Below are 22,631 nucleotides of genomic sequence, written 5' to 3' on the forward strand. Positions count from 1 at the left end.
ATGGATGGATGGGTGTGTGGATGGGTAAATGGATGGATGGGTGAATGGGTGTGTGGATGGATGGATGGATGGATGGATGGATGGATGGATGAATGGGTGTGTGGATGGGTGGATGGATGGATGGATAGATGGGTGTGTGGATGGGTGTGTGGATGGGTAGATGGATGGATGGATGGATGAATGGGTGTGTGGATGGGTGGATGGATGGATAGATGGGTGTGTGGATGGGTGTGTGGATGGGTGGGTGGATGGATGGATGGATGGATTGGTGGATGGATGGATGGATGGATGGATGGATGGATGGATAGATGGGTGTGTGGATGGATGGATTGGTGGATGGATGGATGGATTGGTGGATGGATGGATGGATTGGTGGATGAATGGATGGATTGGTGGATGGATGGATGGATGGATGGATGGATAGATGGATGGATGGATGGATAGATGGGTGTGTGGATGGATGGATGGATGGATGGATGGATGGATGGATGGATGTGTGTGTGGATGGATGGATGGATGGATGGATGGATGGATGGATGGATAGATGGATGGATGGATGGATAGATGGGTGTGTGGATGGATGGATGGATGGATGGATGGATGGATGGATGTGTGTGTGGATGGATGGATGGATGGATAGATGGATGGATGGATGGATGGGTGAATGATCAGTGAGCAGATGAATTGGTGGGGCAGTGAGTGGGTATATGGGATGAATGGTTAAGGGGATGGATAGATAAATGGAAGGAGAGATGGATAGGTGGATGGGTAGGTGGATGAGTTGATGAATGAGTACTTCTGTGTATAAGTACAAAGATGGATGAAGGAATGAAGAACAGAGCAAGTGCACAGACAGACAGACAGATGGATATATGAGTATATGGATAGAGGAGCACATACCACCAGGAGCTACCTTAAGCTTTGTTTCATAACTTTTGAATCAATTGGTGTTTTTTTTTAAAGGAAATTAGAAGTGACATGGAAGAAATGCTAAGTTCACATAGACATATCTTCACCCACAGAAAAATGTCTCTCCCAGGTCATGAGGGGGAAAACTGTAAGATATGGGCAATGGGACTCACTATGGGGTTGCAGTCCTAGCCTTCCATGGTAGCCAGCTCTGCTGTGGCCAAAGGTTGTCCTCCTGTACTCAGCTTTGAGGCCAGTTTCTCATCCCCATCTGTTTCAGTTCTGTGCAAAGCTGGAGGCAGGCTCTAGTTCATCATAATCCACTGAACATATATATTCCCTTCAGCTCTTTGTGTTTTGGGGTGTTTGTTTTAGGAAGGTTGTGGGGTTTGGTATTTGCATGTATGTGTCTGTTTGTGCATGTATGTACATGTTCATGGGGTGATTCATGTGTATTTGTGGGTATGCATATATATAATGCATGTTTATGGAGGCCAACTTGGGTATCATTCCTTGGGAGTTTAGTTTTTGAGACAGAGTCTCGTATTAGTCCGGAATGCACCAAAAAGGGTAGGCTAGCTAGCCAGCAAATCATAGAGATCTGCCTGTCTCCTCCTAGCCAGTGCTGGAGTAACATGTGCATGCCATCATTCCCTATTTTGTTCACACAGATGCTGGGAATAAAATTCAGGCCCTCGTGCTTTCGCAGCAAACAGGCTACATATAGTTGTCTCCCCAACCTTTACTTTGGTTTTGATTTAAGTCCTAATGGGACAGAGTTCTTCCTCGATAACTCCTTCCAAAAGACCCCTTAGTTCTTGCGTGCTTCCCACTGACCACTCCCTTCCCTCTTTGGGCTTACTATTTCCATTGCCTCGGTGTATAGACTGATGTCTCCTTTCTCAAACTCCCTTTGTCCACACTCCCCCAGACCTCTTCTTTCCTTGCTCTAATTAGCATTTATTTTCTCCAGAGAGAGACATCCTGATCAATAGCTCTTAGTTTGGATGTACAGCTGCTAGGATCTCATACCTCCTACTTGTCCCCTTGACTTCCTGAGGAAATTTCAATACCAAAAGGAAGTATATGGAAGACCACTGTTCTGTTCTCTGGGCCCTGAAAACATCTTCATTACATTGCCATGGCCTGTTGATAACTTAGCTGAGCATAGAATTTCAGATAGAAGTGGACTTTCCTTCAGAACTTGGGACACCTAGTCCCGTGGTCTTGTAGCATCCAGTATTGGCAGTTAGAAGTCTTATTCACACACCTAACCTGTCTCTTCTTTCCTTTTTCCTGGATGTTTTCAGTCGCTATACTCTTGTCTTGGGTGTCTGAATTTCCTCACCGAAATATTCCATGAGTAAATTTAATCACAGATTGCTCTGAATATTTGGTGAATCCTCAAGTTCTGGAAAATTCCTTTTATTATTTATGATCATTTTCTTTACACAATTATTTCTGATGTATCTTTCTAGACGGCCTTTTGATTGGGTTAAAGACTTGTCTAATGAACCTTCCGTGCCCTTCCTAATTTCCTTTCTATTTTCTGGTATTCTGTTTATACAATGCTATAAGCACTTTATCTACAGCTGTCTTTTGAGCCCTCGCTTTGGTTCTGACTTGTCTCCTATTCTTGGTAGCCCTGATTTTGACATCCTGTAGCATGTCCTGCCCTCTAACATTCACCATGGCCTACAGGGGCAAGCAGCTCCTAGATTTTTCTAGAGATTCTAAATATGGCTTATATATGTCAACAGGCCTTCTGTATCTGCTTAGCCAACCTGTACTCACCCTTTCCTACTGTTACAAAGTACTTTCTTGAGTACTTTTAGGATATCAACAGTGATGGGAATGCCAGTCATTACACTGAGGCATCCCTACATCAGACCAATAAGGCTGATCCCAAAAGACTGCCTCATTGGCAGAAAAGTTGGGATAGAGATGAGTGTATTTATACAGAGTAAGGCCCTGCCCCAGTGGAATGGAGAGGCAGCCACTGTCTAGAACTCTGCCTAACTTAGCAAGGATCTGGCACAGAGAATACACAGCTTTGGATGTTGCCCTGCTTTTAACTTACTGGGGGAGGAGTGGTCATAAGTTCTATGGTTTGTTAAGTTGCCATTTGAGGTCCAGTCATAAGCAATAGTCAGTCTTGCTGAGTAACAAACACCAGATTTCCTATTGTTTATCTTTGTTCAGGTATCTACTGCCTGCTGTAGGTAGGCTGGACTCTTTTCAGCAGCTGTTGGGCTGGCTCTCTCATTACCTTGGGCCAATGGGGAAGCAAGAACACATTATCAAATTAACCTCCGGTGGCCTTTGTAACCTCCTCTCTCCAGATATTCCTAAACCAGGCTCCTTGGGTGATCTTAGCTGTGATGTGTTCCTGACAAGACTTTAATCAAGAGAAGTTTTCTGGATCTCAGTGTCCTCATCTGAAGATAGATGTGGGATGCTGCCTAAGTCTCTGCCCAGCGATGCTTATAAGGACAAGTGGGATGACAATCAGATGTATCCCATGAGTCTAGACTTGGGAGCCCTAGATGTTACCCTTCTGCCAGTTGGATGGCCTTGAAACCCAGGCTTCTTGGAGCCCAGCAGTGGCTCAGACCCAGCCCAGGACCCCCACTCAACATTATGAGAGCCCCACCTTTACATTATACTGGTGTCACCTGCACTCTGTCTGGCCCTTAGCCAGTCCATAATGGTCCCTCTAAGCCACTGCCTCCTTTAGAAAGCATCTAGGCACCCTGCCCCTTTCACCAGACCCCAGCCTCTTGAAATGGTTTTCATGTTCTCACACACACAGTCTGCCGTAAAATGTGTTGGAATGGTAATGTGTCATGTATTGACTCACACGTGAAAAAGCTACAAAGATTACAGTGTCAGGTGTAGCTAGATCCAGAAGCAAAGACCATAGCTTCCATGACTTGTCTCTGGCCTTGGTGGTCTCTGTATGGTTTCCAGTGACTCTCAGTCCCAGATTCACAACCTTGAAGGTCACAACTACAACTTCCCTTCATTCCTAGAAAAAAATACCACCAACAGACACTCACTGGCCAGCTTGAGCCACAAGCCCAGTACCTACTATAATTGGCAACTGTACTCTATACCTGACTCAGAGTCATATACCCAGCATGAAGCTTGGAGAATCTAAAGAAAAGGGTCACCCAAAAGTAGAGGTTCTGCTAGCTCTAGAGGACTGAAGGAGTGCCAATGGCCACGGCGGGTACTGCAGGGGATGCTGACCTTCTTGTCACCATTCCACATAGAAGCAGTAGTTCTAGACAGGCACAGTTCCACTACAGTAATGATACAACCCAAACATGGTAGCCTATGATGAACAGCTACCTCCCAGGATAAGCATTTGATGTCTAAGGTGCAGCTTCCTCTCTCCCTCCCTCCTCCTGGTGGCAGGACTCTTTCACAATACCACCCCTTACCATGTGCCCACCTAGATGGTAGGTGTGGGGAGATACGATCAAACCCCTGTTTGCCCTGCTCAGCCTTCCTGTGCCTCCCACCATGGACTCTGCCAGGGCCAGAAGGGCATTTCCGGCAGTCAGGAACGGCATGTACAGAGAGACAGAGTTCTTCCCTATCCCAAGGGGCACCCCGGCTTCCACTCTCCCCCCCCCCCACATTCCTGTCTCAAGGCAGCAGCCAGAAGGATGTCTAAAACATAAACCAGACCCACGGCACTCCCGCTCATGGCCTGTCGGCCTCCCTCCTCCCTGGAAGGCAATTCCAATGCAGCCCCACCCCTGGCCAGTCTCCCCAGCAGCACCTTCCTGAAGCCCCTCTCATCCCTGGGCCCCTGTGGGAACAGCAACCCTGACGTCAAGCTGCAACAGCTTCATAGAGGCACTTTGACCCCTTCCTGGTATGCTGTCCCTTCAGTGCCTTGGGTTTCTGATCCCAGCACCAGTCTTTTAACCAAGCATCCCTGTGCTCAGCTGGGGAAGGAGGGGTGTTCTGCTTCCCCACTGGAACAGAAGCCATTCCTGTTATAGTCCTGTGCTTGCACAGAACCTGACACATAAAACAAGCCAGAGAAACTTTGTAAACTCTCGTCTTCCCCTATTACAGCAGAGTCATCTGCCTAGGATGAGGACCAACCCTGGGAATGGGCAGTAAGCCACAACACCTACCTGTGAGTCAGCTCCTGCCTACAGTTACTTGGGAAGAGTAGGCACAAAGAAGAAGTCTGTGTCATGTCCAAATACATAGTGGTAGCAGTGGTCAATTTGACTTCTGGTGGCCTAAGTCATGTGTCTGTACACACCTCCATTCAAGAAAGACTGGATCTCATATTTGTAACACCTCCTTCCCCAACAAACCTGAACCCCTGTTAAACTAGCTGTCTCAGAAATTCCCTTATCCAATCCCCCTGACTTACCCACTTCCCCAACCCCATGCCTAGTCACCTAGCCCTGAAGATACCCCATTCCTGTCTCCGTAGTCTCATTTGATCTAGACACATCACCACATGAGTGTGTGCTCTTTTGATAGAAACAGGAGCTCAAGAGAAAGGACAGAGAGAGAACTAGCATCTTGATTGGTCTTAATCTATTTTTAGATCAAATTGTGTGAATGATGCAGTCACTGGTTTTGGAGCATCATCCACACAATCTGATCTTGTCATTGCTGCAAGATACACAGGACACAGCTGCAGTGGAAAGAATGGAGGTAGGTATACAGCCTGGTGGGGAGAACTGGACGAGTAAGTTGATAGATTAGATAGATAGATAGATAGATAGATAGATAGATAGATAGATAGATAGATAGATAATTGAGTGAATGGGTGGATAGATGAATGGAAAAATGGGTGACAGCTAATGGAAAGATGAATGGATGGATGACGGCCAAATAGATGTATAGATGGACGACGGATGGATGGATGGATGGATGGATGGATGGATGGATGGATGGATGGACGGATAGCAATGAATGGATGGTGATAGGTCAATAAACAGATGGGGATGGGTATAGATGGATAGATGATGGTGGATACCTGAAAGGGTAATGAGTTGACAAGTAGATAGATGCAATGATAGATGGATGGATGGATAGATAAATGAGTGCTTGATAGAAAATAGAAGGATGAATGGATAGGTGGAGATATGTGAGTAGGTGATAATGGATGGATGAAAGGATAGATAGGTGGTAGATGGGTGGTGGATGGATGGGTGGATGGATGGATAATAGATGAATGGATAGACAGATCTGTGAATGGACAGCAAATGCATAGATGAGTTTGTAAAACAGGAAAGAAGTGGGAGTCACTACATGGAAAGGACAACAGAAGTGAGTATAGAGGAGTAGTGATAACTTCAAGCAAGGGTTCTACTCTTTGGAACACATGGGCCCCAAGTGCTCACTGCTGGCACCCTTTCTTTGTTCCATCAGCCTCTGGTTATCATTTTACTATCCTGCCAAGACCTAGTCCTTTTTCCTTCCCAGGTTCTCCTTGTGTATGAGAAGATGCTGATAAGGCCAACTACCTCTCTCTTTCTCAATTTCCCTGGCTCACTGCTCCTTGGGCCTAATGTGGGTTTTGGTGAGCAAGGACCTGTACAAAGTTCCAGTGGGATCTATCCAGTGTCAGCTGACTAGAAACTCAGGTTTTCCTCCTTAGCCTCATGGACCTTGGGAAAGCAGATATAGGCAACTCTTCCCCACACACCTCTTAGGCACTAGAGAAAATCCTGTTGGTGCTATCTGTATGAACTCCCTCATCTCCCACATTAGTCAACTCTCTGTTTCTATAACAGAATTCCTGAGTGGGGGAAATAACTCAAAAGGAAGAAAGGGTTGTTTTGGCTTGTGGTCTGGGAGGTTTCAGTGTGCAATGACTTGGTGCTGTGGTTTGTGGGCTGCAATAAGGCACAGTATCATGGTGGTAGGAGCCTCTGGTAGAGGCAAGGTTATTCCCTTGTAGCAGCCAGAGAACAGAGAACAAAAACAAGAAGGAGCTGGGAACAAGACATAGCCTCCAACGATCCACTCCCTTCAGCTGGGTCCCACCTTATCGGTGCCCAGTACTCCCCACAGTCCATTCATAGCCTTTAGAATCTGTCTGTGGGTTTATCTATCTGCAAGTTCATCACTTCCTCCAAACCCCACATCTTCAACACACGAGGCTCTGAAGGGCATTTCAAACCATACTAAGATCAACTAGAGACAAAAGCTTGCTATGGAGAGGCTATACCTTAAACATGGATGGCCAGCTGTCTCCAGGACCCTGGTCACACACTACTTAGGAGATAATATTCCAGCTAGCATACTCCTTAGAGGTCTATGTCTAGAACAGCTAGAGCCCTAGGTTCAAGGATAAGATGCCTCTGGATTTGGGTAAGGTAGCCTGAGGGTCCAACAGTTGGTTCTGAATTCAGTGGCCTTTGCTTTCCTCTAAAGCAGGAGCCTTGCTTTCTGTAGACCACGCCTCCAGGTCTACCTCAGGCTCCCACCCTCGTTCCCCTTCTAGAGCCTCTAGTAGTATGAATGGGGTTGCCAACACCCAGATGATGGATTCTTGGGACACCTATGTTAGAAGCACCATGGTGACCCAATTACCAGCTAGCAAACAGAAAGCCCAAAGGCCCCTGTACTGACAGTACCCAAGAAGTACTAGATGGAGCTCTTCTGCCCCTCCTTTCTCATATCCCTGGTTTCAATCCCCTCTCCCACCACAGACTTACTGTAGAAGGGTCCACAGGCCATGTCCAACAGCTGCCTGTGCCTCTGAGTCACCACACTTGCTATGGTGAAGTGGGCAGGCGACCTGGGGAACAGGCCAACTGGGTGCATTCTTGGGTAGGCAGATTCTGGGCACAGGAGAGCCCTAACATATACACGGCCCTGGGCAATAGGACCATAAGATAGACATGAACATCTAGTATCAGAATTTGCAGGAAGTTGAGTTCCTGATGAAAAGAGTAAGAACCAGGAATCTGTGGCCTTCCACTAGCCTGTGTTGGGTTATGAGGTTCAAAACCACAGACTATAGAAAGCTCCCAGGTGGAACCCCTTGGCAGGCAAGACTCAGGTGGGAAGGGAGATCCCAAAGCCAGAGGTTACAAAGTAGAGGAACACTAAGTGCTGGAGACAGAACCTCCTGTCTCCAGCCAGACCATGCCTAGAGAGTGTCTCCATGGTTCATGACAAAATGAAGGATGCATTTACCCACTGGCCCAAACACCCAGTCCTTTGCGTATCTGCCTCTGAGTGGGAACCAGCTTCATGGGTCCTCATAATAGTTAAAAACTGAGCGCAGACTGCCTGTCATGGTGAAAGGACAAGAAGCCCCATCACAGTAAGAAATACCAAATAGGAGTATTATAGAGTCACATCCCTGACTTGAGGAATGGTGATGATGGATTAAGAAGCAAGAAAAGTTGTCGATTGTCTATTTCTGGAGCATTCCAGCATGTTCCCTTCTTAGTCCTGTCACCCTGCCTTGACTTGTCCTGAGGTGCTGTTCTCCACTGACACCCCCCAGCTTGTGACCTCGGAAGCCGCTTGCTCATGGGGCTTGGGCGTCACTATCTGACATATGCGATTGTGGTACATGCTTACTGCTCATCTCCCCACAACCCTAATGGTCACCTGGGGGAGGCCAGTGCTTTCTTGAAGGCTTTGTGCCCTCCTCAACATTTCAGCCACGTAATATTCACTTATTTCCATGAATGAACAAACACATGTCTGTCTACTGCATCTAAACCTTGGGAAGTGGTAGCTTCCTGCCCCTGGAAGTCCCTTCTAATACCTTAGTTCTTATCCCCAGAAGACACTGAAGCCTAAGGTTGACGGACCGCCTTAGGCTACCAAGCCCAGTGGTACCAAGAATACTCCAGAATCAGCCCCTTGCTCATCCTGGTCTGGTCTAATTCATAGCAGAAGTCCACGGCTCCGGTCCTGCCCGGGCTCCTGCACACACCCTTCCAAGGGTTAAGGCAAAGCTCTCTCCGCACCGCACGTTTGCTGAGATGAACGGTCTAGGCAGTGGCCCGGGCGCCAGCATTTTTGTGGTCACAGTCAGATGTTTTTAACCACATTGGATGGAACCCATGACGGGTCTTTCCGAGGTTTTAGCCAGATTCTGAACACTACCTTAAAGCCCTGTCACATCCCAGAACGGGGCCTGTGATAGTGCCCAGCTCCCCAAGTTTTACACAGATGTAGTTGCCCCCAGGTACCCGGGAAGAAGCTGACCCCAGCGGTGGTAGGTAGGAAGACTGGGTCAGGACTCTGTATCTCTACTGAGAAAGCAGGGCCTAGTCTTGTTGACTGGCACCTGAGATGCTGCCTTTGGGAGATTCTGATGTAGTCCTCAGCCAGGAAGTCTCCACGGACGGTTGAGGCACATGGTATCTTGAGTACTAACAGGGCCAGCCCCACTCCACAAAAGCTTGGAGCCACCCTGAGCCAAGGGAACTGTGGTTATAGACCCAACCAGGGCCCCTTCCCTTGCTGGGCTCCTCCTGGGGTTCAGCCCTTCCTCCCTGGCAGGGGCCAATCACCAGACTTAAAGAAACACCCGCTCCTGAGGATACAAGTGGTCTCCCAAGGAGGGATGCTGGACTTAGAATCTAACATGTTTCAGAAACCTCTATAAGTTAGGGAGATGGCATAGTCAGTAAATGCTTTTCCACACAAGCCTGTGTGAAAGTCTGAATTCGATCCCTAAGACTTAAGTTTAAAATGTAAAAACAAAACAGCCAGGGATGGAGGTAGCACAAGTCTGTATTCTAGGCGTTAGCAGACAAAGGCAAGCAGCCCCTGGAGCTTGCTGCAGAGCCAGCTAGACTAAATCAGTGAGCTCCAGGCCTGTGTGAGAGCGGGGTTTCAACAAACAAGGTGGGTGGCGCCTGAAGAGAGATACTCAAAGTCGACCTTTGGTCTCTACACACTGCACACAGATCTATAGGCACACACACTCTTCTCTAAAGCTCCCCCTCCCCATTGGGCACTCACCAGCTTTGTAGAAATTGTGTCCATTTGCATTTTAAAGACCTTGAAAAAGGACCCCTAAGGACCTAAGCAGTGTCTAAACATCTTCCATCCCCCCAGGACTTTCTTTCAGAATATGCAGATATCTAAAACCCACCTGCCCTGCAGGGAACAGCAAGACTGTCTAAATCAACACCCAGCAACAACTCATGCAACACATTCACACCCTCAAACCTCAGCGTCTCGGGGTTAGTGTGAACTGAAGCTGCCCGCCTCCCTTGCCACCCTCAGGGTCTGTCTGTTCTTCCCTTCAAGTCAGAGAGCAAAGCACGTGAAAATCAGGAACAGTGCCCTAGGGACATCTGTGAACACACATGTTGGTTTCAGGGCACTGGGGCTGTACCGATCAAACCTCTTGCTTAGAGTCAGGCTGTCCTTTGTGGTTCTGCGGACCCAGTTTGCCCAGTGTAGAGTGCCCAAAAGCCCTCAGAAATGACAAAGAAAGGCTTTTCAGACTAGAAAACAGAAGCAGGATACTTTGACATATGTCACCATGTGCCTGGGCCACTTGGCTTGGCTACCCAAGCAAGGGGCCAAGAGAGTGCCCCCTTTGTCTCTTCTTCACAAATGCCATGTATCCACTCCACACATGTGCACACAGCTCAGAGGCTCTTGCCTTTGGAATGCAGTCCACACTACCTCCAGTTCTCCCCTAAGCAATTCAGCTGCTAAGCCCTGAACTCTCCCACCTGTCGGGTCCTTAACACCAGCTGCCCAGAGCTCCTGGATCCAGACACAGCTGGATGACCACCCCTCTGAGCTGGCTAGGCCTGTTGTCAGCTGCCAGTAAAGCCCTCCATCCTTCCCAACAGGTGTCCCCACAACTGCTGGGGGATTGCTTAGCTAGGCAGCTATTCCTCTGTGCCAGGCCTGCAGGATGATGTTGGAGGGGTAGGCCACTTACCACTTTGGAAGAAGGTAACATGAGGGATCCAATGGACCCCACAGAAGTTATTGGCACTAGAGGACCCCCACACCAGTCATATTCAGCTAAAGCTGGGTTGGGTCAGATCTTCCTGCCCTTTTCAAAGACCAACTGGATATTGGCCAGAGAAGTTCAGCCCTGAAGTGTCTGGGCTATCTTTACCTGGCATTCATTCAGCCTTTGACCTCTGTCCCGCCAACATTGCTCAAGCACCTTCATGTCCTATGCTCCCCCACAACAGGGCTGAGCTGGATGGTACTGTCATTGGAATTATTGAAGACTAGCTAATCAAGAGGGGTGTGGGATGTTACCTCAAGGTGATAAGCAGTACCAGCCATGTGGCTGGCCACATGCTGAGCTGTAGACAAGGACGACACCCAGTGCGCAGGAGGTACAAGCCCCTACTGTCTAATCACTGAGCAGTCTGTAGTCTCCAAATGGGAATAGAGGTTCCTATGAATCACATCAGAATCAGGAGCATAGAGCATTCCTGACCTAGAACCTTCCATGGACTCCTGAGAGGAACCCTACGTGATCTTAACTGCGTCTGTTGCACACCACTTATTGATAGGAATTTGTTCTAAAGAAGGTGTCATTGAACAATTCCATCACCATGTGAACTTCATAGTATGTCCCTACTCAACCTAAGACAGCTACAGTGACACTAGGTAACAGAAGCTAGTATCTAGACAGCCACCACACATCAGAAACATCCCTTGGAGGCATGACCACAGACTGTTAAGGTCTGTCTGCTCATGTATTTTAGGGTTTCTATTCAGACATCTCTTGGATCTAGAATTTTCTTGTGTTTCTGTACCAAGCTCTTGTCTCTGGTTTTGAGTTAAATGTTTTCTCTCTTAGCCTAGGCCCTGAAACACATTGTATAGGTGGAATCTGCTTTTTAAAAGCATCCTAAAAAAAAAAAAATCACTGTAAAATCTGGTCCAAGAACATTCTAGAGGTTAGCAGTTGGTGAAACCATGATTTCTCCAGCAGCCTTTTGTGTATAAAGATTTCTACTTCACAAACCATGTTTACCAATTCCTTTATCCTGAAATTTATCTATCATCTTAAGTTTTTAATTTTATTGCTATAAGATGTCTATCGGTAGTGGGTTTGGTGGCGCGTCTCTGTGATCTCAGCACTGGGAGAGTGAGGCAGGAGGATCAGGACTAGGCTGGGCTGCCCAACAAGACCTTGACTCAAAAACAAACAGCGTTTCATAACCAGCGGCAAATAGACACCTCCGTCGGTATCTGTAGTTGTCACTTACTGCCTTAGAGTTCCTAATTTGCTGTTATCTTACTTGCTTAACGGTTATTTCATTGACCACTCGAACAGTTAGAATTTGCTTTCCTCAATGGTTCTGCCGTCAGAATTTTTCTCCATGTTGCTAGTAATCTCCTGCATCTTGATCAATTATTTCCGTGTTCTCTCTTGGTATTTGTTGTTATGCCTGTTCTCTTTTAGATTCCTGAGTAAAACCTGGGAACACTCGCTTTCAGTCCCTCTGGTTCTCTAACGTGGCTGCGAGCATTCCTCTAAATACCCCTTTGGCTGCATCATGCACATTCTGCTAAGTCACGCTATCACTGTGAGCTTATCTGCAAACTGATGTACCTTCTGTTTCATTTCCTTTTTAAGCACAGGATTGTTTAGGGGGTTACTTTTGAAAGTTCAGTGTGTCTGTTGGTGGCTGCTTTCCAATTTTATATCAACATTCAGATTTTCTTCTTTTTTTCTTTTCTTTTTTTTTTTTAAGTTTATGGAATTTTCCTTGGACGCCTAGGACTGCCTCTGTGACCTTCTGGTGTACACGGGAGGCAGTGGACTCTGTCAGGAGTTCAACTTGTCATGAGTCACCCACCTCCTGACTTCCCTTCTGAGCTTATTTACTTGTTTGCCTTCCCCTGTAGTGCTGGTTTCTCAGGTATGGGTGTGAAAATTCTCAGGAGTGTGGTGGATTCCTTGATTTATTGGTTTCTTTGATTTTCTTCTTCCCCTTCAAGCTCCAGACACCCTGTCTTTTCCCTGCTCTACTTCTGGAAACTTCCCCTCCCTACCCCCCCTACTCCCTTGAACTTCTCCTCTCTGCCTGGGGCTTCTCGGCTCCCTGTCTGTCAGTACTCACATGTTTGCAGCCGTTCAGCACCTGGCTATCTCTGGGGCGGCTGAGTCTTTCAGCCGTTATAGGGGCAGGAGGGTCCTTAGGCTCTGGGCTCCAATTATGTCTGACATTTGCATCTCTCTAAGGACATCAGAACAATTCCTCCTCAGCCAGTCCATCTGAGTTCTCCTCCTGGATGGAGCTCTTGGCCCTCTAGGTGGCACAGATACTGTGACCTCTCATCTGGATCAAGGCTGAGCTCTTTCTTTCTGCGCTCTTGTCGCTACAGGGTGGGCTCTTTATGCAAATCCTACCTCCTCATTCCTCAGCTGTCTCATAGGTGCAGAGGAAACAGTATGTGCAAAGGCCTGTGTAGGGCATGAACACAGGGAATGTCCAGCCATAGGCTAGGCCTTTCAGATGCTGCATATGCCAGCAGCCTTAGAAAGTGAAGCACGGTTGTAATAAATTTAATGTATTGGGAATTTAAGACTCTGCACAAAGGCAGAATTCCTGGACTGGTAGATTGGGGCAAGTGTCCCTAGCCCTGCTTTGTGGTGTTCTCTGCCATAATAGTACCACATCATCATCCCTTTGTGTACAGCACTTGCATTTAGATCTCCCCCAGCACACTCTCCCCCACCTCAACTGACCACTGTACATTTCTCTGCACCTTTTCCTGAGTGTCCTGTAACCCTCAATAAAGCTATCATCTTTGCAACTAGCAAAAAAAAAAAAAAAAAAAAAAAAAAAAAGACGGGAAGCCTGCTGAGGCCTGGATGGTCATAGCTATCATTACAGAGGTCGCTGCATGCGGGGGCAGTGGGTATAAGAGATGGGTGCTAGAGTAGAGCCCGGAGAGGGAGGAACCAGGGGCTGCTGGCTTAGAAGAGCCAGGAGCCAAGGAGTCAGGCCGTTCTGGATGCTGAAAGGACCAGAAAACACTTGCCCCAGACCTCTCAGAAAGCAGTGAGCCCTGCAATTATCAAACTTCAGACCTCCCAGACAGGAAAATCAAGGTTTATGCCCCTGAGGCCTTAGTGACTTGTTAAGGAAACAAAAGAGTGGGACAATGACAGGAGCCTGGGCCACAGCAGAGGGCTAGAGAACTTGGTGGCACCAAGCAGTTGCTAGTCACCACAGCAGGAATCAAATAATGTGCTTAACTGTACTAAGGGCTATAAAGACAGCTATGGGAGTGTAAGTTAGCAGAGGTGCCTAAGGAACGGAGCCCGCCATGATCTATGTACCAAAGGATGCAGACAAATGGGCTAAGCCCAGTACAAAGATGAAACAAGCCCTCTAGGCAGAGTCTGTCGCATACGTAAAGGCCCTGGCACAGGAAGGAAGGGGCCTAGCTTGAACTGAGAGGAAGTCGAAGGCTGAATGGGGTTAGGGAAAGCAGAATGCTAGGCAGGAGCTAACCTCAGGACACGGCTGCCAGAAGAAGGCAGGGAAATGTAGGTGTTAGGGGTGCATATATAGGATCCTTCCGAAATTTAAGGCCAGGCAATCATTAAACAAGAACATTAAACCAAAAAAAAAAATTATAGAAACTCTGAAAGAACTTGATTTCAAATACTCAGAGCAAGATTGAAATAAATCTCCCCCCCCCAAAAAAATGGGATTAAAAATGAAAGATTAAGATAATTAGCTAAGAAGCATAAACACTCAATAAGCAAATATATTTTTAAAAGAAAAGAAGATTTCAAAGGCAACTTTTAGCCCCAGAGAAAACAAAAGGTTATCATCACAGAAAACCCATGACCAAGGAAGGCTCAGGAGACAGTAAGGCTCTTGCCACGCAAAAATAAGGACTTGGGTTCAAGCCTAGAACCAACATTAAAAATAAAAATGAAGCAAGGTTGCACATACTTATAATCCCAGGACTAGGGAGTCAGAGACAGAGGGTCCTTTGGGCTCAATGTCCATTTAGCCTAGAATGGTCAATGAATTTCAGGTCCAGTGAGAGATCCTGTCTTAAAAAAAAAAAAAGACAGCATCTAAAGTGATGACACCTGAAGTTGACCTCTGGACTACTTGTGTGCACATGTATGCACCCACCACACACCCACCACACACACACACACACACACACACACACACACACACACACACACACATTTACTTACTTGATAGCTAGAAGTTCTAGGGAAAACTTGGGATGTGGGCTAGAGAAATAGCTCAGTAGCTAAGCGCTCTTGCTGTTATTGCAGATGACCCAAGTTCAGTTCCCAGTACCCGTGTGGAAGATCTCAGATGCCTAAAACTCCAGTTCTAGAGGCTCCAATGCCCCCTCTGTATAGCACAGAGTGCACACACAGGCTCAGGCACATATGCATATACAAAAAAAATAAGGAAATAGAAGGAAGAGCCTAAAAGCCCCATCTAGGAAAAGCTTCTCTCGTGCCAGGCTGGCCTTCCAGAGAGACTGGGACAAAGAGAATACCACAGAATCATCTCAGAGACGGAAAGCGAGGTACCAATCCATGGGCCTCTCAATAGTTACAAAATTCTGAAGAGAAAATTCTATGCCCAGACAAAGTATCTGTGAAGGGCAAAGAGACACTTGGTAATCTATAAGATTTGCTTTTGTGCCTTTTCTTAGAAGTTTCTCTAGAAAATGTAGATCCTTTGAAGAGCAAGGTCAGGCAACACCACAGCCCACACCCAAAGCAGAAAGGGGCTGCCCAAGAGAAGAGTGAGAGCGGCCTGTCATTGAGAGAGGTATACACCCCTTGGGTGGTATATGTAGTTGCACAAATGTACACACCTGACACACGGAACCATGCCTGCATAAACAATCACAGAACATACACACTTAGAAGGCAGACCCATCCAAATGAACTCTTTCTCATGTGCATAAGATTCTCTCCCAGTGGAGTTCATTCCGCAGCTAACAAGAAGGCTTAGCAGGTAAAGGCACTCATCACCAAGTCTGAAAACCTGGATTTGGTCCTGAGAACCTAGAAGGTAGAAGAGACTGTGCTCACACTAATTAGCCTCTGACCTCCACACACATGCGCATACACAGGAAAATAAGTAAATAAGGTCATGGCAAGATGTCACCATAGTTACAGGCTTGGCCACATGACAGGCAGCTGGAGCAGATGAGGTGGCCACACGGTTATGTGTCTACTCAGCAGGGAACCAAGAAGTTAGGCTATGAGGTTCAGAGGAGCTGAAATTGGGTGCTTCAAGGACTGCTGGCATGGAGGGGACCCTAAAGAGGGATATGCTCAGCCTGACTTGGCAAGAGGCTACAGAGAGCAGTGCTCATAGGTGATGAGTTGATACAGGAGGCCAGAAGCTCTTGCATCCCAGAAGTCTCAGGGAGGCTTCAAGGAAGGGACAGGAAAGCCAGGGCTGAGTGCCCACTGGCTTCCCTCTCGATGCCACATTCATTTGGTCCACATGGGACATGGCAGGAGCCATGCTGCCTGTCCTTTGGGTCTCCTGAGTTGAGGGAAGAACAGGTGAACAAAACCTGAAGGGCAGGGCCAAGTCGGCCTGCAAAGGCTGGTCTGTAACGAAGGCGGTGGTTTGCTTGATTCATGTGCCTGAAGATGTCTTCGTACTCAGAGCCTTAGTCGTGAAGGGACTAAAGTCCTGAAATAGGGATACAGAGGGAAGGAGGGAGGCTACCTGCCCAAGTTGGGACCAGACTGGATTAGGTTAGACACAGGCTGGGCTCTTCCCTTATACTATCCCAGCTCTCAGTGGCCTGACTCAGGGGCCCAGTTGCCAGAGGGAGGCCGAGAAAGCCCCTTCCAGACCCAGACCTTCCCGGCCCTTGCCTGCCCTGCTCAGCATCCTTCCAGGAAAATGGGCGGGTTTCCTGTGGAAGAGTCCCAGGGCCAGGAGAGTCAGCCCCGAAGGGTGACAGAGTACCTAGAGCTCTGATACCCTCCCTGCCAGGCACCCCTCCCATGTGCCTGACTCTACCCCACGGATGCTTGCTTCTTCGAGTTAGATGTCCTCCGTTGTTCTTGGCAGATATTTCCTGAATGTCTGCTATGTGCTCTGAGAACATGGGGAGTGGGGAGAGGCAGGGGGGGTGCGTGTGGCCCTGCCCTTGAGGAAGTCATGTACAGTGAGCCATGGACAGTAAACAGGCAATAAATTGTCCTCTGTGAGGCTGTCAGGAGAGGAGGAGGAAGCACCCAAAGTAGTCATTCACACTCCAGTATGAATGAGCGCCTCTGGAGCTCTGCTCAATAACAGACCAGACCAGGGTGGCCTCCCATTTCCAAGGACTGGGACAAGGGTGGGGAGGATTGTAGAGAGGGGGCAGGGCAACTCCCTCCTTTACCATAGTTGCTTCACCAACACCCAGAGTTCCCTAGCTGCATCCCTGAGACTCCTGGTAGTCCCCACAATAGCACCCTACCCCCACCTTACCCTGGTCTCTACCCCTTCTGCCCCCTGTACCCTCTCCACAAGGCCTCACCCTCCCCACCATCCTGGAAACGATTTTGTTGTCTACAGAGATTATGTGTAACTGACTGTGAGTTATAAGTCTCCGGAGCAAGCGAGCAGCCTGTTACCTAACCAGGCCTGGCTCGTGCCAATGTCTTGAGTAATTATTGGGGAGGGGGGCCTCAGCCCGCAGCCGAACCTCTCCAAGGGAATGCTATTGTTTTTCACGTCAGCTGTGCCTTGGACAGAAAACTGTAGGAATGAGATGGGGTGGAGGGTGGCTTAACTCTTTGGGCCCTGTCTGCCCTAGCTTCTCAGGGCTGCCTGGCAGAGAGCAGGCCCTGTCGGGGGTCAGAACCCCAGGCCGAGCCGGCAGCCGCCACTTGGCAGAGCCTGTGGAAACCACCGTGCAGCTCTGTGCAGACAGTTGTGGAAACTTGGGCGGGCTGTCAGTTCGCCCAGCCAGCATCCCAGCCCTTTCTCCCGCTCCTGCCCCTGCTTCCCCAGGGCTCACCTGCAGGCCTACAGCTGTCATAGGAAATGTCCTGCTTGTTTGGGACCCTACAGGGCTCAGAAAGGACCAGGTGTGAGGCAGCAGGCACCGCTAGGGTCCTCAGCCTCCCCCGGGTCGGCTGGATTCCTGCCTGCTCTAGAGGAACCCACAACCCCTTCCTATTGGTATTCCCAGCCCACTGGCACCACATGGTTACAGCCAGACCCACTGAGGTAGGGCACAGTGTTCTTGTGGCAAGCCTTAAGGCCAGGGAGGAAGAGGCAGGGTGGGTACTACCAAGCCGTGGGTGGCATAGGAGCTGCATTCTAATGAGTCTGGGCGTTGTGGTTACTCGGACCAGTCCTAGGGCTTAAAACACAACTCTGAGGTAACTTGTATGTGGATATGTCAAGCTAGGAGTAGAATGTGCTAGGTCCCGAGGAGCAAGCAGAGTATCCTCCATGCTATGAGGAGGACGGCGCAAATTGGTAGAGCTTCAGCTCAGATAATGGCAGTAGTGTCTCAGTCAAGAGCTTCCATGGGCCTAGAGCCACAGTCAGACCAGGAATGGCCTCGGCTCTCTGTCTGCAGTGCAGCACCTCTACGGCTGCTCCCCGGGCTGCCCTTCACCTCTGCATTTCTGTAGCAGGAAGGAGGAAAATACCTGAAGGTCAACCTCCCTCCCCACACAGCCTGGTTACCTGAGAGGCCCCTTTAGCTTTTCTTCTGTCCAATGACCAGAAGGCAATGTGCCACTGCAGGCAAGGACCCCCTGGTGAATAAGTGGCTAATTCAAGGTTCTTTTGCTGGAGGAAGAAGTGGCTCACTTTGTCTGAGAGAAAATCCATCTGTTTCAGAGGGAAAGAATCCTGATATGAACTGGGTGTTAGAAAGAGAGGGAGGAGTTCGTAGACCCTTGGGGGCTCAGTCTGAGTCTTAAGAGACAGGCGCACAGCAGGCCTGATCCCTGGGATAAAGGCAAGACTGACAGGCAATCTTCAGGACTCAGCTTAGGATAGGTCAAAGTTAAGAGCCTCTTAGATTCCTAAGTGGTGAGGTCAGACACCAGCAACTTTGTGACCCAGCGAGCCTAGAGGCTGGCATCACAGTCGTATAGAGCATTAAAGCTTGGCATAGTGAGGCCAGAAGCCAAGAGGCACCCAGGAGCAAAGGAATAAGGACAGGACTCAGAAGACCTAGGAGGAGGAGGTGGTGGCCTGCCTGGAGGAAAGAGACCCAGGAAATGTGCATCCTTGGAGTCTGAGGATGGGAAGGGGAAAACCCAAAGGCAAGTCTTAACTCCAGGGAAGACAGAAAGCTGAGGTCACAGAAGACCTTGTGACGCAGCTAATTTTCATTTCTACTTCCTCTAAACCCACTTTAAAAAAAAAAAGGCAGTAGAATCACCAAAGGGGGAAATGGCTGGGATAAGTAAGCGAGACATTAGAAGAGCATAAGAGACACCAAAAGCTTGGAAAAGTAGATGTAGTTCTACCAGCAGAGACGTAAGAACTAGAGCCCAGCCTTCCAGGCATCAAAGATGGTGTAGCTACCAGCTGGGATCCTGGAAGAGCTTTATACCATCCTGAGGACAGAGCCACGAAGAGAAAATGCCTACTGAAGTTCAGCCTAAGTGACAAGCACTCCATCATTATCCCCCCAGTCCATGACCCCAGGTACTTGCTGACACCCCCCCACCCAACCAGGCTACACTGTGGAGAAGTTGACCCTGTCAGCTCTGAACTCGGGGATACTAGGGGCAGCCGTGGGTGGAGCTGAACACTTTGAGGCTGAAAAGCCAACTTCTAGAATGTCCCACTGGGTTCCATTATTGTTTCAGAACAGAAATAAAACAGACATCCTAAGTCTCCCAAGAGAAGAATATAGGTCATACACAGAAAATGGAGAATCAAAACATCAGGAAGTGAGTACATGCTAGTACACTAACTCTGAATCTAGAGTCCTAAGTCTAACAGAAGAGCAAAGATATTTGGCAAAATGCACACTCAAAAAACTTTATCTGCCACATACCTTTTCTAAGAAAATGACCTACGGATGTGCTCCTGCAAAATGAGAGGTAAAACGGGCAAGAACACAGAAGCTGGGGACCAGGGAGAATATCATACCTAAAAACTGGAAAGAAACTAGCCCTGCCAAGGACTCCAACAGAAAGAGGAGGGGAAGGAAGAAGAAAGGGAGGGGTGCTGATTCATTATCAGTATTCCCAGCAGGATCAATAGAAAAATGTTATAATTCTTGCAGAAAGTTAAAGAATGTATTGGTGACAGATGTAGAAAAGGGATGGGGTGTGGTGCCGTGGTAAAGCACTTGCCTAATATGTACAAAACCTGGGACTGATCCACAGCCATGAGAAAAACAATAGCTGAACAAAGATTTTAAAATATTAATTCTCTGGGGTTGAAGATATGGCTCAGAAGTTAAGTCGCTCACTGCTTATGTAGAGGACCTGAGTTCAATTCTCAGCTCCCACATCAGGCAGTTCACAACCATCTGGAACCCAGGTCCAGGGGATCCAACACCTTCTTCTGACCACCATAGGCCTCCATGGGAACACACATGACATAGACACATATATACATAAATAAAAATAAACTCTTAAAATATTTTTAAAGTAAACGAAAGATATGCAAGATATCTTAGCTGGTAAAGGCACTTGCTACCAAGCTTGGCGACCTAAGTGTGATCTCTAGGACCTATGTAATAGAAGGAGAGACCCAACTCCCATAAGTCATCACACACACAAACAAAATGCTTTTTATAAAAGAAATAACAAAAAAAATAAAAACTAAGCCTAACTCAAAGACAACCATTAACTACAGAGAAAACAAAAAAGTGTTATCATAGAAGGACCCTGTGAACACAGTATTTACACAGCCGTCTTTTAAAGCTACATGTTTCTTTGGAATGCAAGTGCTAAACATTTATCTAGCCTAGGACTGTGGTGTAATTACACAGAAGGAATGCCAAGGAAGAAGTTGCGGGACAAAAGATGGCTCATCTTCCATGACTGTTACTAAATAATTCCCAAGAGTTTTCTACTGCAAGAGTAGAAAACAGAGAGTCAAGAAATATGATAGGTGGGCTGGAGAGATAGCTCAGTGGTTAAGAGCACTGACTGCTCTTCCAGAGGTCCTGAGTTCAATTCCCAGCAACTACATGGTGGCTCACAACCATCTGTAATGGGACCTGCTGCTCTATTCTAGTGTGTCTGAAGACAGCTGCAGTGTACTCATATACATTAAATCATATTTTAAAAATATGACAGGAAAAACAGCTAAGAAAGTTGAAAACTTCCCTCTGGGAACTGTTGGGGACTGGAGATGTAACCCCCAGAAAGGGCTGTTCAGAGATGGAAAAACTTCTGACACGCTTACATAATGTTGATGAGAAGCTTCTAATCTGCAGGAAGGGAATGTGGGGTCCAGAAAATAGAGAATTCTTCTGGCGGCCTGATGAGGAAGAAGAGGGGGTCCAACAGGGATCTGTGACTCAGAAGGAGAAGATGAGGGCAGGAGATAAAGGGCAAACCAGCCTGGAGCTTTGTCCTCTGTGCAGTGGCTGGGTCAGTTAGACCCTGGTTGGGAGGAATCAATAGGTCTGTACTCATATGGGATGGGGCAGTAGTAAGAGAGGAGAGTCTGCTGACAGGTGTCCCATCCTTTAACCAGAGGTGACAGAGGGACCCAGGTCCCTCCCAAAGTAGGCCTCCCAGATATGAAGGTTACTTTGGATGGTCTCCAAGGTTCCCAGACCTGGGCTAGTCGTAAAGAAGCTGAAGACCAGAGGGCCTGGGGCTGCCTGGGGCCTGTGAACTACACCCAGCTTGTCAGCATGTGTTCCCTTACCCCATCCCTGGTGTCCCGGGTGACTTCTTCCTCCCAGTCCCAAGCACAGGAAGGGCGGGCTGGGAACTGAAGGACAGACCTGAGTCCCTCATCAGCTAAAAGGGTCAGCCCAGGCCAGGCGGGCCCAGCGCCAACCAGAACCTTGTCCTAGATGGAGGCTTCCCTACCTTTTGGCTCACCTTCTGAGAATGATAGACCTTCTTGGGGAGCCCCACAACCTGTTTGCCCTCAATCTTGGGCCGCAGAGAGCACCCCACATGTACTTCTAGGCATGGCATGAGCAGAACAAGAATATAGTGGGGCACGTGAGATGTCTCTCGGAATGAGGCAGTCAAGGCTCTACCCTTATTTACAAGGTGAATCTCAAAGTCTACCAGGTGCCTTTCTGCATAAGGTGGCTATGATGTCCCCCTACAGTTCAACCCCCACCCTGCCCACCAGCTTCTCCCAAGAGCACAGGAGAGTCACTGCAGGATGGTGTGCATAAAGTCACAGTGACGGCAGCTTTCAGGGAAGTCCTTCCTTCTTCAGGATCACTAGCCCTACTTGGAACCAGGACCTGTGCAGCATCCCACAGTGCCCAGTAGCAGGGTGAAGGCTCCTAGCAACAGGGCAAACAGCCTGTCTTTGGCTTCGAATGAGGTTGGGGATTGCAGGACAGAGCAGTCTCGAAGGTGGCAAGAGACCATTGCCAGATTTGGGGGCTGGGACATGACTTGTGTGTGGACCCTGAACTACAGTCAAGATAAGAGTTTCTGTGGGTACCTATCACCTGCACTGCACATGAGTCCCCACCCCACGCTCTACCCCCAGTGTGTACCCCTCTTATCTCTGCTGGAGACAGGCTGCTTACGGAAGGACTGTCACCAGAAAGGTGCCCACTGCCACCTCCAGAGA

General features: G+C 48.2%; 1 protein-coding gene across 3 annotated transcripts in view; it reads left to right on the forward strand.

Moving 5' to 3' along the window:
• Positions 1–22,631, forward strand: part of Kcnq1 (potassium voltage-gated channel subfamily Q member 1) — a 332,940-nt gene that overhangs the window by 296,936 nt on the left and 13,373 nt on the right. The window lies entirely within an intron of this gene.

The sequence above is a fragment of the Rattus norvegicus genome, chromosome 1 (genome assembly GCF_036323735.1).
Source record: "Rattus norvegicus strain BN/NHsdMcwi chromosome 1, GRCr8, whole genome shotgun sequence".
In the NCBI taxonomy this organism is placed as follows: Eukaryota; Metazoa; Chordata; class Mammalia; order Rodentia; family Muridae; genus Rattus; species Rattus norvegicus.